Source organism: Chiloscyllium punctatum, chromosome 28 (genome assembly GCF_047496795.1).
Source record: "Chiloscyllium punctatum isolate Juve2018m chromosome 28, sChiPun1.3, whole genome shotgun sequence".
NCBI classification, from domain to species: Eukaryota; Metazoa; Chordata; class Chondrichthyes; order Orectolobiformes; family Hemiscylliidae; genus Chiloscyllium; species Chiloscyllium punctatum.
The window spans coordinates 60,558,581-60,564,831 of NC_092766.1; the positions used below are offsets into that span (position 1 = coordinate 60,558,581).

The following is a 6,251-nucleotide window of genomic DNA, read 5'->3' on the forward strand; positions in this document are numbered from 1 at the left end:
TTGTTTTGCATCTGTAGAAATCTTAAAATCTTCATCTTGAAAAGACTCAATAACAGATCTCCATTGTGTCTCTGGCATCGAAATTCATAGTGTAAACTCCCTCTGAATCCTTCCACCGCAGTCCGCTGTTTGGGAAGTGTTCCTGTTGTGGGATATGCACATCCCCGTCTGTCACCTGTTGCTTCCAGTATGCACTCTGGCACTGCACTCATTTTCCATCTGACACTTGCTCACTGTGTTGCTGTGATCAAACAGTTACTTGGTGTCGCACGGCCCAGGAAAATGATACAGATCAAGGTTTTTGCATTGTTGAGTTCAATTGTCAGTTTAGCCTTATTTTGGATTTTGAAATTGTCTGTCCTGTACACAAGTGAGTGTAAAAAACATCTGAGCGGAAGTTAGGTGTTCCGAATAATGACATTGAGCACTATGCACTCTCCTCCAGTCTGGAAAACAATTCCTCAAAGGCAATTTAATAGACAATAGACAGCAGGTGCAGGAGTAGGCCATTCTGCCCTTCGAGCCAGCACCACCATTCATTATGATCATGGCTGAACATCCTCAATCTGTATCCTGTTCCTGCCTTATCCCCATAACCCTTGACTCCTCGATCCTTCAGAGTTCTATCCAACTCTTTGTTGAAAGAAAACCTCCTGCTGTCTAGGGTTCTTCATTCCATTGACTTCAAATCTTCACAGAATTCAACAGACCTTGTTACATATTCACTTCCTCACATTTGTTCAGATCATTATGTGCATAGTGTGACAGTGGGAGTGCACTTGCCCCACAACCCAGGGGTCAGACCATAGTCTTGGAACCGTACTTTGTTATTTCTCATTTCACCAACACCAGGGAGATTTCTCTGCTGCTCTGCATGATTTACGAAATTCAATTATTCATAAGGTCATAGCGTTTCGTGCCTCTGTGACGAGGTGGCCGAGAGGTTAAGGCGATGGACTGCTCATCTATTGTGCTCTGCACGCATGGGTTCGGATCCCACTCTCGTCGCTGTCATCACCAGCTTTCAATGGTGCCACTTTGAGATGATCACAGCTGTCGTATGGAAACTGGGGTTCTAATAGTTATTTTATCTGCATTGACGCTATGACAAAAATCTCAAAGAATCGTTTGAGCCTGTTGAATAAACTACATTGCAATGTCGGTTGCATTGGGATAATGAAAAGGAGCGCGATTTTCTTTTTCAAGTCAAGTTGCTGTTAACGTTTTTTCGTATGAAAGACATCCAGGAAAATCAAATACCGAGAGCTGCGAAGTGCATGTTATGCAAAGGGACTCTTAATGAATGTTTTGTCAGATGAAATCTGGAGGACGTTGAGTAGAAGTAATTCATCCTGGTGAGAAGAGCACAGCGAGACAGCACAAAATAATTGAGATATTTCAAAGGGGCAGGGCGTGGGTTTAGGGGCACTGAGAACTGGCTGCAAATGCACAGTGGAGAATTGCTGCTGTGGGTGCCGTGCATGGGCACGGAGAGACTTACACATTGGTCTCGCTCTCGCCATTGATGAATGCTGGACATAAGGTACAGATAAACACAAGATGTGGGAAGCAAGCTCCATCTGGTTATGCAAACACTTGATGCATCACATTGAACGATGAACAACTGGAGAAATCATCATGTTACCTGTAGGGAGTGAGAATAAACTGTGGATTAATAACCGCAGATTCATGCAACATAAACATGAAAAATGATTTAAAATGTAGGGTGTAGGTTTGCTCGCTGAGCTGTAGCTTTGATATCCAGACGTTTCTTTACTTGGCTATGTAACATCATCATCAGTGGCGACCTCCAAGTGAAGCGAAGCTGTTGTCTCCTGCTTTCTATTTATATCTTTCTCCTCGATGGGGTTCCTGAGGTTTGTGGTGATGTCATTTCCTGTTCGTTTTCTGAGGGGTTGATAGATGGCATCTAGATCTAAGTGTTTGTTTATGGCATTTTAGTTGGAGTGCCAGGCCTCTTGGAATTCTCTGGTGTGTCTTTGCTTAGCCTGTTCCAGAATAGATGTGTTGTCCCAGTCGAAATAGTGATATTTTTAATCCGTATGTACGACTACGAAGGAGGGAAGGTCGTGGCATTTTGTGGCTAGCTGGTGTTCGTGTATCCTGGTGGCTAACTTTCTTCCTGTTTGTCTTACGTAGTGTTGGTGGCAGTCCTTGCATGGAACTTTGTAGATGACGTTGGTTTTGTCCACGGGTTGAACTGTGTCTTTTAAGTTTGTTAGTTTTTGTTTGAGAGTGTTGGTGGGTTTGTGTACTACTAGGATTCCGAGGGGTCTTAGTAGTCTGGCTGTCATTTCTGAAACTTCTTTGATGTATGGTAAGGTGGTTAGGGTTTCTGACTGTGTTTGGTCTGCTTGTCGTGGTTTGTTCTTGAGGAATCTGCGGACTGTATTTTTTGAGTATCTGTTCTTCTCGATTACGTTGTATAGGTGGTTCTCCTCTGTTTTCCGAAGTTCGTCTGTGCTGCAGTGTGTGGTGGCTCGTTGGAATAGTGTTCTGACACAGCTTCGTTTGTGCGTGTTGGGATGGTTGCTGATGTAGTTAAGTATTTGGTCAGTGTTTGTCGGTTTTCTGTATACGCAGGTTTGTTGTTCTCCATTGTCCTTTCTTTCTACTGTGACGTCCAAGAATGCGAGGTTGTTTCCAGTTTCTTCCTCCTTCGTGAACTTTATGCCTGTGAGGGTGTTGTTGATGATGTTAAATGTCTTTACTATCTTGTTTTGTTTTGTGATGACAAAGGTGTCATCTACATAGCCGACCCAGATTTTTGGTTTGATTGTTGGTAGGTCTGTTTTGTTCTAGTCTTCGCATTACCGCCTCTGCTATGAATCCTGATACCGGAGATCTAATGGTTGTGCCGTTGGTTTGTTTGTTGATATGTTGTTGAAAGTGAAGTCGGTGGTGAGGTACAGGTCTACGAGCTTCATTATGTTTTCGTTGGTAATGTGATTGATGGTTGTTGGTGCGTCTGTGATGGTCTCTTCTAAAAGTGTGGTAAGTGTTTCCTTTGCCAGGTCGATGTTGATGGAGGTGAACAGTGCTGTTATGTCGAATGAGATCATTGCTTCTTCTTCCTCTATTTTGGTGTTTTTGATGATTTTTAGGAATTCTTGGGTGGAGTGGATGGAGTGCTGTGACTCTTCTATGAGGCATTTCAGTCTTGCGTGTAGTTCTTTGGCCCGTCTCTAAGTTGGTGTTCTGGGTGGAGAGACTATGGGTCTGAGGGGGGCTCCTCGATTATGGAATTTTGGTAGTCCGGTTCGACTTGGGCAACACATTGATCCTGGGACATTCTAAGCAAAGACATGCCAGGGAATTCCCAGAGCCCTGGCACTCCAACCACAACGCCATAAACAAACACATAGATCTAAATGCCATCAACCCCGCAGAAAACGAACAGGAAATGACATCATCACAAACCCCAGGAACCCCATCCAGGAGAAAGATATAAATAGAAAGCAAGAGACAACAGCTTCGCTTCACTTGAAGGTCGCCACTGATGATGTTACGGAGCCAGATGATGAAACGTCTGGATATCAAACCTACAGCTCAGCGAGCAAACCTACACCCTAAACTTCAACCTGAGCTACAAACCTTCACAAACCTTGCGATTTAAAGTGTCTTTATACGCATATCATTAATAGACTTTTCGTTGTTATACCCGTCTGGTTGAAAGAAGAAGACACCACATTTCAAGTTGGATGACAACGTTTCCAATTTTGTTTTGAAATTGAGATCTATTTGATCATTTTAAACAGTGAACAAGTTCATTTTAAATAATGCAAACCACATTCTCTCACCGGGAATAAAAGTGTGATTTCAAATAAACATTGTCCTTGCTAAGTCGCAGTTACTCAACATGAAAAATAGAAAGAATGACTATTGGAAATAATGATTCGGTGGTGACTAAAATTAATATTATGTTCTCATGATGCAGATATTCCACCAATGGCTCCAGTGGTAGAAATGTTCAGTGGGCAGTATTTCTATGATGGTATAGAAGTATGTGAGCTGCCAGGGATGGGAGCACCCACTTCATCTGGAGCAGCGTCTTTTGACGTGGACCAGGGAGCATAATGACATCAGTCTGGGGGTTCAAACCACACCTGGAGCAGCTTCTGTTGACATGGAGCAGCAGGGAGCATTGGCACATCCGAATGCAAGATCCATCCTCATTTGGAGCAGCTTCAGTTAGCATGGAGCAGGGAGCTTTGCAAGAACCATCTGTGAGCTCCACAGATCAGCTTTTAATGACATGTAGCATCAGGGAGCATTGGGACATCAGAGTGATAGATCCAACCTCAACTGGACTTCTTCTATTGACATGGAGGAGGGAACATTGGGACATCAGACTGGGAGCTCCAAGCTCACAAGGACCAGCGTTTAATGACATGTAGCAACTGGGAGCATTTGGACATCAGAGTTGGAGCTCCAAATTCAAGTGGAGCCGCTTCTATTGACATGGAGCAGCAAGGAGCATTGGAACGTCAGGTTGGGAACTCCAACATCACCTGGCAACGCTGGTATTTACATGGAAGAGGAGGGAGGATTGGGACATTAGGCTGGGGGAAAAGATATTCAACTATTTTAATCTGAAGTAAAATATGTTTCAACACCTCAGATGTTAATTGATTTATGAAGAATCTTTCTCGGGAAAATAATTCATTCTTTAGATAGTAAAGACAAGTCCTGCAAATATTCAACTCAGGAAAACGCATTGGTACAGAGAGAAATGGGAGTGATGTTCCCTGTCTTTGTCTTTACTTTTCTGGCCGACTCTGCTCTCGATTACATCACCGGAAGGACATTTTCACTCATTTCCTGCAAAATACGGACAGGTCATTAACGTAATCTAAAGCTGAAAATTAATGGGAATGTGCGATGTTATGATTAGGCTGGAGTTTATCTCAAATTATGGTGAAAACGCAGCAAAGTCGTTTGCAATTCCCTTGATCAGCAGTGACCTCATTGATTGGCTGATCAGATTGTGAATGGTCGTTGTTTTGAGGACAATTTGAAGTGAATCAATGATGGTGATTATCTTTGATCTTTGTTCGCCTTGTGACTGTTACTGTTATTACTCATGTCCTTGTTAACACCACAGCTCTGCCGCGTGTAAAATCTCAGCTGTGCATCTGGCCACTGGTACAACCATTTGTGTAGATGGCTACGGATCAGGTGGTTGAAGGTTCGACTTTTACTTTCCGCAAGCGCATTATGGAGATTGATCACAAATCCAACCTAATCATTTTTGTTATGCTGAGGTGGGTAATATTTGAAATTTTCATCTCCACGAACTAAAATTCTTTCACTGTCTTCGATCAGTTAAACATTACCAAGAGCTGTCAGAGTAAAAATCACACAGCACCAGATTGTATGGAACAGACGTATTTGGAAGCACCAGTGTTCCATGCACTGCTTCTTCATCAGGTGTTTGTCAACTGTTGGAATCTAAAATGGCCTTGTGTGATTATTAAATATATCCACCCCAGTCCAACACCAACACCTCCACGTCATGGGTACCGTGGATAGCACGACCGGTCGGTTAAAGTCCAGATGATCTTCCAAAAGATCGCGCATATTGACACACACACCAAGTTTCTGCAGAAAAACACCCACCAGATGGAGGAGCGGCTCTCCGAAAGCTAGTGCTTCCAAATAAACCTGCTGGACTCTGCCCTGGTATTGTGTAATTTTTATCTTAGTCTATACAACTCAAACACTGGCACTTCCATATCATAGACAACACCAGTCATGTCCCAGCGCCGTCAGAGAAGGCAATCCTGGAATAGCCCAATACATTGCTCATAGGTACGTTTCGTTTTCAGAAACCAACCCACTCAATCGCTGCAGCTCCTGTGCATGAAAAGCAGAGAAAAGAAATAGTTGAGACTCAGTTTTGACAATATTTTGAAATTCTTTGGAAAGTGGAATCAGAGGAGAATGAAGGATTAACTGTCAGACTGTGCAGAGAGAGGGAAGGCACTTTTCCCTTCTTTGATGAGCTGGGGTATTGACTGATCGAAGGCATGAAACAGATTCCTGATAGAGCTGCGCTCTCTGCATCAGGAACAAGAGGTCCTGATTTCCTAAACGGTAATGAAACCCAGGCCACTCAGTGAAAGCGCTGAATACTAACCACTAGATCACCAGGGATGAGGGCAGAAGCAGTTGCACCGTTTCTTCATAACACGGTTTTTGGAATTATGTCACTGCAGATATGTTTCCCC

At 43.3% G+C, this 6,251-nt stretch overlaps 1 non-coding gene across 1 annotated transcript; it reads left to right on the top strand.

The window, feature by feature from the left end:
• Window positions 1-926: 926 nt before the first annotated feature.
• On the top strand, window positions 927-1,008 carry trnas-gcu (transfer RNA serine (anticodon GCU)). Its single transcript has one exon. It is a non-coding gene; the product is annotated as a tRNA-Ser (tRNA).
• Window positions 1,009-6,251: the final 5,243 nt, after the last annotated feature.